Genomic DNA, 12,500 nt, shown 5'->3' with positions numbered 1-12,500 from the left:
GGTGTTCCCTAGTTACATCGCTGAGGCTGCTTCTAAAGGGAGGGGTCATATATTATGCAAACGGCTCAGTAGACACAATATGTGATTATTTAGAATGGAAATTTGCTGAGCCTTGTGGTTTAGCCCTGTCTCTGCTTTGTCTGCCCGGTGTTGCCTTATCTTTGTCGAGGTACTTGAGGTCCGTCCTTGGCTGTTAGCAGGCTGAAAAACAGAAACATCTGCGGGGAGGAAACTCCTAACTTGCAGTGGAAGATAACAAGTTATGTGCCTTTGCATGAAAAGAAAAAGTACAGCTTGAGCACATTAAACGGCCTTTAAGCATAAGAGTTGTGTGATAACTCTTCCTCACTTGTTTTCTCCCATTGTGAATGTGACCATGCAAATGAGAGCGTGGGCAGTGCAGGATTTGGCTGCTTGACCTCAGGGTTTTGTGGAGATTGAACATTCGACTTCCTATATAGTTCCCTCATAGTCCCACACATGTCATGCTGGGTGGAGTGCTGGGGAAACACTTATAAAACTCATGTGAATCCAATGTTTATCCTGCAGAAGAAGAGGCATAAGAATAATTATGACAGCAGAGTAGAGGCAGCCTACCAACACCCTATTTATAATTCTTTACACCCTAAAATTCTTTGACATAGTTGATCTTCAAACCCTGCTAGAAATAAGACTAGAAATAAGTACAGAGATGTGCTGTGAGTAGTAATAAGTACCATCAATAGACGTGGAACATGGTACTATCATGTTTATATACCTATACATTACTAACTTCTTTATATACAGTCGTGGTCAAAAGTGTACATACACTTGTAAAGAACATAATGTCATGGCTGTCTTGAGTTTCCAAATATTTCTACAACTCTTATTTTTTTGTGATATAGTGATTGGAGCACATACTTGTTGGTCACAGAAAACTTTTATGAATTTATTATGGGTCTACTGAAAATGTGACCAACTCTGCTGGGTCAAAAGTATACATACAGCAATGTTAATATTATATAGTTTTTGGAGGACAGCCTGTCATGTGCCGCCAACCATGTTGCTTTTCTCTCAGTGTGTGCTCATACATACATATATATATATATATATATATATATATATATATATATATATATATATATATATATATATATATATATATATATATATATATATATATATATATATATATATATATATACACATACATACATCAGTGACGTGCGGTGAGGTTCATGGCTGGTGAGGCACTGACTTCATCACAGTCTGATTTACAAACATATGAACCCTAAAGAGTATCTTATTCACCATTTGATTGGCAGCAGTTAACGGGTTATGTTTAAAAGCTCATACCAGCCTTCTACCCTGCTTGGCACTCAGCATCAAGGGTTGGAATTGGGGGTTAAATCACCAAAAATGATTCCCGGGCGCGGCGCCGCTGCTGCCCACTGCTCCCATCACCTCCCAGGGGGTGAGCAAGGGGATGGGTCAAATGCAGAGGACAAATTTCACCACACCTAGTGTGTGTGACAATCATTGGTACTTTAACTTAACTTTAACTTTACACATACAAACTGTAGCACACAAAAAAGCACATTTAATTAAAAAAAACTTTATTATGGTCTTACCTTTACTTATAAATGAAGTCCATGCGCAGCTCCTTTTGAACAAAAGCATCGATAACTTACTTTATAGAAGTCTTCCTTATCTTTCTTCAGTTTTAAAAGACTCTCTGTCTCGATGGAGATCTTCCTTTAATTATTACCTCCTGCTTTATTGAAAGTCCAGTTTAGAAAACGGTTTTATTTTAGATATGTAATCCTCCATGTTAATGGTCCAGGCAAGAGGAAAAAATAAACGATCGCTGCTAACTGTTGCTGCTTGTTGTCACTTATTCTGCAGCCGAGTAGTTGCAGAAATGCTCCCTGGGATCACTACCGCCCTCTACCACCAGGAGGCGGGATTACTGCGAGCCTCACACAGTGCGTCTTCGCAGCAGTTTTATGATTGCTCAGCACAAGAAATATGTTACACACATACAGTTGTTGACAAAATACACTGTACATTATATACCTCAGCTAACTAAACTATGGAAATGTATAATATAATTCATATAGCAATACGGTCTCACTGCACAGCAGGCCAGCAGTTAGCCGAGTCATTGCGCAATCCATGGCGAGGCTCAACTGGCTGCTGACTCAGCGCAAGTCTCTTCTCAGTATTTGAACGGCAAATGTGAATATTCAGCGATTTTGAATAAAAATAATCTAAAACTGGTGAAGTTAAATGGAAAATAACTTTATAGTATAATCACTGGATACATATAACAATTTAATTTTTTTTTTTCTTTTTAAATTTTTTTTCTTTCCATGATGGCACGTGAGGCCTTGCCTCACCTGCTTCCTCTGACTGCACGTCACTGATATATATGTATGTATATATATATGTATATATATATGCGTAATGAGGACCATGTTCCGCACCTCTATTGTCGAGACGGCTGATTGGAGCTGTGGCCGCAAGGTAGTTGGTGCCTGTCGTGGCGGTAATCCTAGAACCCATTGGTGGACACCGGCGGTGAGGGATGCCGTCAGGCTGAAGAAGGAGTCCTATCGGTTTCTTTTGGCTCATAGGACTCCGGAGGCAGCAGACAGGTACCGACAGGCCAAGCGGTGTGCGGCTTCAGCGGTCGCAGAGGCAAAAACTCGGACATGGGAGGAGTTCGGGGAAGCCATGGAAAACGACTTCCGGACGCCTTCGAAGCGATTCTGGACCACCATCCGCCGCCTCAGGAAGGGGAAGCAGTGCAATGTCAACACCGTGTATGGTGCGGATGGTGTTCTGCTGACCTCGACTGCGGATGTTGTGGATCGGTGGAGGGAATACTTCGAAGACTTCCTCAATCCTACCAACATGTCTTCCTATGAGGAAGCAGTGTCTGGGGAATCTGTGGTGGGCTCTCCCATTTCTGGGGCTGAGGTTGCTGAGGTAGTCAAAAAGCTCCTCGGTGGCAAGGCTCCAGGGGTGGATGAGATCCGCCCGGAGTTCCTTAAGGCTCTGGATGCTGTGGGGCTGTCTTGGTTGACAAGACTCTGCAGCATCGCGTGGACATCGGGGGCGGTACCTCTGGACTGGCAGACCGGGGTAGTGGTTCCTCTCTTTTAAGAAGGGGAACCGGAGGGTGTGTTCCAACTATCGTGGGATCACACTCCTCAGCCTTCCCGGTAAGGTTTATTCAGGTTTACTGGAGAGGAGGCTACGCCAGATAGTCGAACCTCGGATTCAGGAGGAACAGTGTGGTTTTCGTCCTGGTCGTGGAACTGTGGACCAGCTCTATACTCTCGGCAGGGTCCTTGAGGGTGCATGGGAGTTTGCCCAACCAGTCTACATGTGCTTTGTGGACTTGGAGAAGGCATTCGATCGTGTCCCTCGGGAAGTCCTGTGGAGAGTGCTCAGAGAGTATGGGGTATCGGACTGTCTGATTGTGGCGGTCCGCTCCCTGTACGATCAGTGTCAGAGCTTGGTCCGCATTGCCGGCAGTAAGTCGGACACGTTTCCAGTTGAAGGCTGCCCTTTGTCACCGATTCTGTTCATAACTTTTACGGACAGAATTTCTAGGCGCAGTCAAGGCGTTGAGGGCATCCGGTTTGGTGGCTGCAGGATTAGGTCTCTGCTTTTTGCAGATGATGTGGTCCTGATGGCTTCATCTGGCCAGGATCTTCAGCTCTCACTGGATCGGTTTGCAGGCGAGTGTGAAGCGACTGGGATGAGAATCAGCACCTCCAAGTCAGAGTCCATGGTTCTCGCCCGTAAAAGGGTGGAATGCCATCTCCGGGTTGGGGAGGAGACCCTGCCCCAAGTGGAGGAGTTCAAGTACCTAGGAGTCTTGTTCACGAGTGAGGGAAGAGTGGATCGTGAGATCGACAGGCGGATCAGTGCGGCGTCTTCAGTAATGTGGACGCTGTATCGATCCGTTGTGGTGAAGAAGGAGCTGAGCCGGAAGGCAAAGCTCTCAATTTACCGGTCGATCTACGTTCCCATTCTCACCTATGGTCATGAGCTTTGGGTTATGACCGAAAGGACAAGATCACGGGTACAAGCGGCCGAAATGAGTTTCCTCCGCTGGGTGCCGGGGCTCTCCCTTAGAGATAGGGTCTGTCATCCGGGAGGAGCTCAAAGTAAAGCCGCTGCTCCTCCACATGGAGAGGAGCCAGATGAGGTGGTTCGGGCATCCGGTCAGGATGCCACCCGAACGCCTCCCTAGGGAAGTGTTTAGGGCACGTCCAACCGGTAGGAGGCCACGGGGAAGACCCAGGACACGTTGGGAAGACTATGTCTCCTGGCTGGCCTGGGAACGCCTTGGGATCCCCCGGGAAGAGCTGGACAAAGTGGCTGGGGAGAGGAAAGTCTGGGCTTTCCTGCTTAGGCTGCTGCCCCCGCGACCCGACCTCGGATAAGCGGAAGAAGATGGATGGATGGATGGATATATGTACATATGTATGTATATATATGTATATATACATGTGTATATATGTATGTATGTATATATATATATATATATATATATATATATATATATATATATATATATATATATATATATATATATACATATATATATATATATATAATGTATATATATATGTATAGGTAGGTAGGTAGGTCGGTCGGTCGGTAGGTAGATAGATAATGTATGCATGCATGCTTTGGAGCCCCTGCCTCGAAAGAAAATAATGTTTGCTTTGGTGCCCTAAAATAGAGCCCTCCTTTAAGGCAATACTTGCCTTGACCTTAAAAAGTTAAAATGTGAGACCTATATATATATATATATATATATATATATATATATATATATGTATATATATATATATATATATATATATATATATATATATATGTATGTGTGGGGAAAAAATCACAAGACTATTTCATCTCTACAGGCCTGTTTCATGAGGGGGGTACCCTCAATCGTCAGGAGATTTTACCCTCAATCTCCTGACGATTGAGGGTACCCCCCTCATGAAACAGGCCTGTAGAGATGAAATAGTCTTGTGATTTTTTCCCCACACATACATATATTGCGCTCTACTACGGTATCGAGCACTATTTTTTGGATAACCTTATTAAGACATATATATATATATATATATATATATATATATATATATATATATATATATATATACATACATATATACATATATGTATATAGATATATATATATATAGATACATACATACATACATATATGTATATATATGTGTGTATAATATATATATATATATATATATATATATATATGCGTATATGTATATATTTTTGTGTGTGTGTGTGTGTGTGTGTGTGTGTGTGTGTGTGTGTGTGTGTGTGTGTATATATTGGTAAATTATGTGCTTAACAGTGAATGTGATCAAGTACTTTGATTTTGACAGAGACTCTAGAGTCCTTTCTTGTTTCTTATATCTCAAGATCGATTTCTTGTTTTTCTTTTCTTTTCTCTATTTGACATGTACAAAGTGATCGTGGAGAGGGTCGGCATAATAAGCTTTTAGCTTCAGCCTACACCTTTTCGGTCAGGAAATGTAAACCGATACTTGTATTTATTTATCTGCTATGCACTTGAAGTGTACTGTTTACATGAACTGGTGACCAAATAAAAACCATTGAATTGAAAAAAACCCTGAAGGCTTTTGGACTCCCCGCCACAGTGAATATAAGCCCGAGCAGCCCTTTGTTCAGGCTGATAAATCTCTCCGGGTTTTTATGTCCAGAGGCGTTAAGGACCGATCCAAAGCAAAATGTCAGCATATCTGATGGTAAATATTGTGAATTGAAGATGAGCACAGTACTTGGATGGAAGGGCATGTGTTGGTGTGCAGCGTGGCGTGCACAGCGTTGCCTGCAGGGGGGGTAAGTGCGGGGGGAATGTGGTTCGACATCATGAGTGTCCTCTGTTCTGGCCTGAGGACCCACAGTGCTCGTCCTGTCACGGGCAGATATGCATTTTTCCTCCGGTAGTACAAGTGCTTGAGCAATCATGGCTGAGACCAACAATTTGTTTCAATCCGATGGCCTTTTAATATAATAAGTACTTTTCTAAATTTGGTTGATTTATAAAATGTCATCAAATGAAAGTACTACTGCATGTTTTGTTTAGTTGAAGAATGCTTTTTTTTGTATACAACATGTTAAAGGGGAACTGCACTTTTTTAGTAATTATCTCTGCTTTTACTTTGACAATAACACTTCCAGTGTCTGCAAATGAAAAAAACATCACTTTTTTTGTTTTTAGGTTTTTTTTTAACAATGTGTTCAGTCTTCCAGTCGTGCATAGCATTTCTACCCGTATGGATTCTTCATTCTCACTCCAAAAGTACAAGTGCTTTAGCAATCATGGCAGCGATCAACAATTGGTTTCAATCCGATGGCCTTTTAATATAATAAGTCGTTTTCTAAATTGGTTGTTGTTGGATTTTAAAAATGTTATCAAATGAAAGTACTACTGCCTTTTTTGTTTAGCTGAAGAATCCTACATCCTTTTTCAGACTTATGTAAATCTAGAATAGACCATTTTAAACTTACATCGTATTTTACGACTTTTTTCCCCGAGCTTTGAACCCTGCGGCTTTTACAAAGGTGCGGCTAATCTATTGATTTTTTTTGGTATGCAACATGTTAAAGGGGAACTGCACTTTTTTTTAGTAATCATCCCTGCTTTTACTTTGACAATAACACTTGCAGTGTCTGCAAATAAAAAAACATCAGTTTTTCTGTTTTTTTCAACCGCGTGTTCAGTCATCCAGCCGTGCATAGCGTTTCTACTCGTATAAATTATCCATTTTTAATCCGAAAGTACAAGTGCTTTAGCAATTATGGCTGTGACCAACAATTGGTTTCAATCCGATGGCCTTTTAATATAATAAGTAGTTTTCTAAATTTGGTTGATTTATAAAATGTCATCAAATTAAAGTACTACTGCATGTTTGGTTTACTTGAAGGATCCTACGTCCTTTTTCAGACTTATGTAAATCTAGAATAGACCATTTTAAACATACATCGTAATTTCCAACTTTTTTCCCCGAGCTGTGAGCCCTGCGGCTAATCTATGGATTTTTCTTTGCTAACAGTCATAATGTTTTGTATTCAACATGTTAAAGGGGAACTGCACTTTTTTTTTAGTAACCATCTTTGCTTTTACTTTGACAATAACACTTCCAGTGTCTGCAAATGAAAAAACATCAGTTTTTCTTGTTTTCTTCAAGCACGTGGTCAGTCTTCCAGCCGTGCATAGCGTTTCTACTCGTATGTATTCTTCATTTTCACTCCAAGCAACGTTTGTAAGTTTTACAATATATTTAAACATGTTTATACTTACTAAACCACCTTATGTGTGATGTCTATAAGAGTAGTTTCATGTACATGTGTACGTGCTATCGTCATGTAATGACGCTAGCACTGTTAGCGTGAGCTAAAATGCTAACGCGTTTACAAGTATCTGTCTGAGGATTAAATTCACCAAAACGTCACCGTGGAGTGATTGAGTCTGATTAGCTGATTGGAGAGCTAGTTTCCGCAGCTAGTGGGTCCATGACCATGACTTCTGTTTTGTTTGATCAGCCGTTTTACTTCTATGTTACAGACACTATTTGGAAACAATTAAGGTATGTAAATAAACAATTACAAAATCTTTCTGTATAAATAACTAATTTCACAACGTATATTGTAATGACGACTATATTACCGTAAATTCCGGACTATAAGCTGCTACTGTTTTCCTACACTTTGAGCTCTGCGGCTTATAGTCCAGTGCGGCTTATATATTGAAAATATTTTTTTCTTCTAAAATTTTGTGAGTGCGGTTTATATCCCGGTGCACTCTATAGTCCGGAAAATACTGTGTGTGTGTGTGTGTGTGTGTGTGTGTGTGTGTGTGTGTGTGTGTGTGTGTGTGTGTGTGTGTGTGTGTGTGTGTGTGTGTGTGTGTACGTGTACGTGTACGTGTATGTGAGTGTGTGTGCGTGTGTGTGTGTGTCCACATTGCATTAACATGCTTTAATCCCCTGCATGGCTTATTGGACACAAATCCTCCCAAAGCTTTTAGAGCTCCTGCTGTTTCATTTCTGTCGCTACCTTCACATTCCAACTTCTACCACATGTTCCCCGAATAGTTTGTCAAGTTTGGGGTCAGTTATAAAACATCTATTTTGGTGCCCACCGCCCAAGAATTGGTTCTATTTTTAGTGTATCCTAATGCCCGAGTTAAAAAGAAATGTTCCACACAAGGTCAATGTCAAGGTTTATTTGTACAGCACCTTTTAGACAACAGCTCAAAGGTGCTGTACAAGTTTGGTTAATTAAAATGACAAAGATCGACCAAGAAAAAGTATTAAATAAAATGAATAAAACATCTAACAGGTGTGTGTGTGTATATGTATGTACATATATATATATATATATATATATATATATATATATATATATATATCCATACAGGGTCGCAGGGGTTGTTGGAGCCTATCTCAGCTGCATTTGGGCAGAGGGCGGAGTACACCCTGGACAAGTCGCCACCTCATCGCAGATGTGTATATATATATCAGTGACGTGCGGTGAGGTTCATGGCTGGTGAGGCACTGACTTCATCACAGTCAGATTTACAAACATATGAACCCTAAAGAGTATCTTATTCACCATTTGATTGGCAGCAGTTAACGGGTTATGTTTAAAAGCTCATACCAGCATTCTTCCCTGCTTGGCACTCAGCATCAAGGGTTGGAATTGGGGGTTAAATCACCAAAAATTATTCCCGGGCGCGGTGCCGCTGCTGCCCACTGCTGCCCACTGCTCCCCTCACCTCCCAAGGGGTGATCAAGGGGATGGGTCAAAAGCAGAGGACAAATTTCACCACACCTAGTGTGTGTGACAATCATTGGTACTTTAACTTAACTTTAACTTTACACATACAAATTGTAGCACACAAAAAAGCACATTTAATAAAAACAACTTTATTATGGTCTTACCTTTACTTATAAATGAAGTCCATGCTCCGCTCCTTTTGAACAAAAGCATCGATAACTTGTTTATAGAAGTCTTCCTTGTCTTTCTTCAGTTTTAAAAGTTTCTCTGTCTCGATGGAGATCTTCCTTTAATTATTACCTCCTGCTTCGATTGAAAGTCCAGTTTAGAAAACTGTTTTATTTTAGATATGTAATCCTCCATGTTAAAAGTCCAGGCGAGAGGAAAAAATAAACGATTGCTAACTGTTGCTGCTTGTTGTCACTTCTTCTGCAGCCGAGTAGTCTCAGAAATGATCTCTGGGATCACTAGCGCCCTCTACCACCAGGTGGCGAGATTACTGCGAGCCTCACACAGTGCGTCGTCGCAGCCGTTTTATGATTGATCAGCACAAGAAATACGTTACACACATACAGTTGTTGACAAAATACACTGTACATTATATACCTCAGCTAACTAAACTTTGGAAATGTATAATATAATTCATATAGCAATACGGTCTCACTGCACAGCAGGCCAGCAGTTAGCCGAGTCATTGCGCAATCCATGGTGAGGCTCAAGTGGCTGCTGATCACCGCAAGTCTCTTCTCAGTATTTGAACGGCAAATGTGAAAATTCAGCGATTTTGAATAAAAATGATCTAAAACTGGTGAAGTTAAATGGAAAATAACTTTATAGTATAATCACTGGATACATATAACAATTTAATTAATTTTTTTTCTTTTTACATTTGTTTTCTTTCCATGATGGCACGTGAGACCCCGCCTCACCTGCCTCCCCTGACTGCACGTCACTGATATATATATATATATATATATATATATATATATATATATATATATATATATATATATATATATATATATATATATAGTTGAGGAATGCTCATCAAACACTTATTTGGAACATCCCACAGGTGTGCAGGCTAATTGGGAACAGGTGGGTGCCATGATTGGGTATAAGAACAGCTTCCCAAAAAATGCTCAGTCTTTCACAAGAAAGGATGGGGCAAGGTACACCCCTTTGTCCACAACTGCGTGAGCAAATAGTCAAACAGTTTAAGAACAAAGTTTCTCAAAGTGCAATTGCAAGAAATTGAGGGATTTCAACATCTACGGTCCATAATATTATCAAAAGGTTCAGAGAATCTGGAGAAATCACTCCACGTAAGCGGCATGGCCGGAAACCAACATTGAATGACCGTGACCTTCGATCCCTCAGACGGCACTGTATCAAAAACCGACATCAATCTCTAAAGGATATCACCACATGGGCTCAGGAACACTTCAGAAAACCACTGTCTCTAAATACAGTTCGTCGCTACATCTGTAGGTGCAAGTTAAAGCTCTACTATGCAAAGCGAAAGCCATTTATCAACAACATCCAGAAACGCCGCCGGCTTCTCTGGGCCCGAGATCATCTAAGATGGACTCATGCAAAGTGGAAAAGTGTTCTGTGGTCTGACGAGTCCACATTTCAAATTGTTTTTGGAAATATTCGACATCGTGTCATCCGGACCAAAAGGGAAGCGAACCATCCAGACTGTTATCGACGCAAAGTTCAAAAGCCAGCATCTGTGAGGGTATGGGGGTGCATTAGTGCCCAAGGCATGGGTAACTTACACATCTGAGAAGGCACAATTAATGCTGAAAGGTACATACAGGTTTTGGAACAACATATGCTGCCATCTAAGCGCCGTCTTTTTCATGGACGCCCCTGCTTATTTCAACAAGACAATGCCAAGCCACATTCAGCACGTGTTACAACAGCGTGGCTTTGTTAAAAAAAGAGTGCGGGTACTTTCCTGGCCCGCCTGCAGTCCAGACCTGTCTCCCATCGGAAATGTGTGGCACATTATGAAGCGTAAAATACGACAGCGGAGACCCCGGACTGTTGAACGACTGAAGCTCTACATAAAACAAGAATGGGAAACAATTCCACTTTCAAAGCTTCAACAATTAGTTTCCTCAGTTCCCAATCGTTTATTGAGTGTTGTTAAAAGAAAAGGTAATGTAACACAGTGGTGAACATGCCCTTTCCCAACTACTTTGGCACATGTTGCAGCCATGAAATTCTAAGTTATTTATTATTTGCAAAAAAAAAAAAAAGTTTATGAGTTTGAACATCAAATATCTTGTCTAGTGCATTCAATTGAATATGGGTTGAAAAGGATTTGCAAATCATTGTATTCCGTTTATATTTACATCTAACACAATTTCCCAACTCATATAGAAACGGGGTTTGTATTTCTGTCAGGAAAAAAAGAATAGGCCCATCATCTCTCCAGCAATTATATCTTTGAGCTGATGAATGACCTCAGGGCTGATTTGGAGACAAACAAACAAAAACACAAAGTTTGCAAGCGTTTTTTGATGGGGTTTGTTTTTCATATATAAGAAATATAATATTAACATATCTCCAATATTGAAAAAAAAAAAAAACGCCTTGCAACATGCATTTTATTGCTCCTGGATCATTCCATTGGTTGCGTTGTTGCCGTTTTAGAGCGCAGTTTCTGGCGTTTCTAAAAATTGTTGTCTCAAAATTTGTGTTGCCTAGATTGCGGTCCTATGTTGCAGAAAGCGGGATACAGATGTGTGTGCTGCATGTTCAATGACAGCACAGGTTAGAGAGCATAATATGAATGTGGAGGAAATGAGTGTCTCCATGGTGACAGCCGGTGTTGTACATGCAAAATCCTCATTTAAATAGGGTGGTCCCCACCAGTTTAATACTAATACAAATCAATTCTACACTCAGTCTTAGTAGATCACTAATAGTACACACTATGTTATAGTTTGCACATGCTAATTTACACTTGTTATTTGGATCTTCGGCCATCATGCCCTTAATAGTAAAAGGTAAAAAAAAAAAAAAACCAGTCCACCTTAACAATAATTGCGAGTGACATAATGTATGGAGACGTTGGCGCTTCCAAGGCCTTGTGTTATTTTTCTCCTTTGTCATGGCTGGTGCATCTTTTGAATTTGGAAGTGTCACAAAAAAGGCACAAAGGGGCGCAGAGTTATTTCGTTGATCTTTTTTGAGCCGAGGTCTCCTATGCAGTCATGCAGGACAGTGATTTGAACGTATTATATTTTTTGAAACAAACTTTGCAGCGTGCAGTCATTAGTTCCACGCCCTTTGCCGCAAAACCAAACCACTGACAACATTTTTTCTTTTCCTTGGAACAAATGTCTCGCTCTCGTTAGCGTTAGCTACCTTTTTCTCGGTGTGTGAATCTGCGCTAAGGAAATAAGATTGAGGGCAGAAGCTAAAGAAGCTCCTGGGGGCGAAAATTATGCCAGAGCAAGAGTAGAAATTGTTCATTTTAAAAATAAATTATTATTTTTCAACAAAAAACTCAAATTTATCGATATATCGCCCAGGCCTAAATCCATACCAGCATGTAGAGCGGAGGTGTTAAAGTCGCGTTTTCACTGAGGGCCACATCGCCGTTATGTTTGGCCCCAGAGGGCCGCTTCTCACAGTGAATAATATTATTA

The 12,500-nt window shown here is 40.7% G+C and overlaps 1 protein-coding gene across 4 annotated transcripts in view; it reads left to right on the top strand.

Moving 5' to 3' along the window:
• The window catches only part of dlgap4b (discs, large (Drosophila) homolog-associated protein 4b), a 363,341-nt gene that overhangs the window by 108,966 nt on the left and 241,875 nt on the right, over positions 1-12,500 (top strand). The gene's annotated exons all lie outside the window — the stretch shown is intronic.

Source organism: Nerophis lumbriciformis, linkage group LG23, assembly GCF_033978685.3.
Source record: "Nerophis lumbriciformis linkage group LG23, RoL_Nlum_v2.1, whole genome shotgun sequence".
NCBI lineage: Eukaryota > Metazoa > Chordata > Actinopteri > Syngnathiformes > Syngnathidae > Nerophis > Nerophis lumbriciformis.
This window is presented reverse-complemented; position numbering and strand designations above follow the sequence as displayed.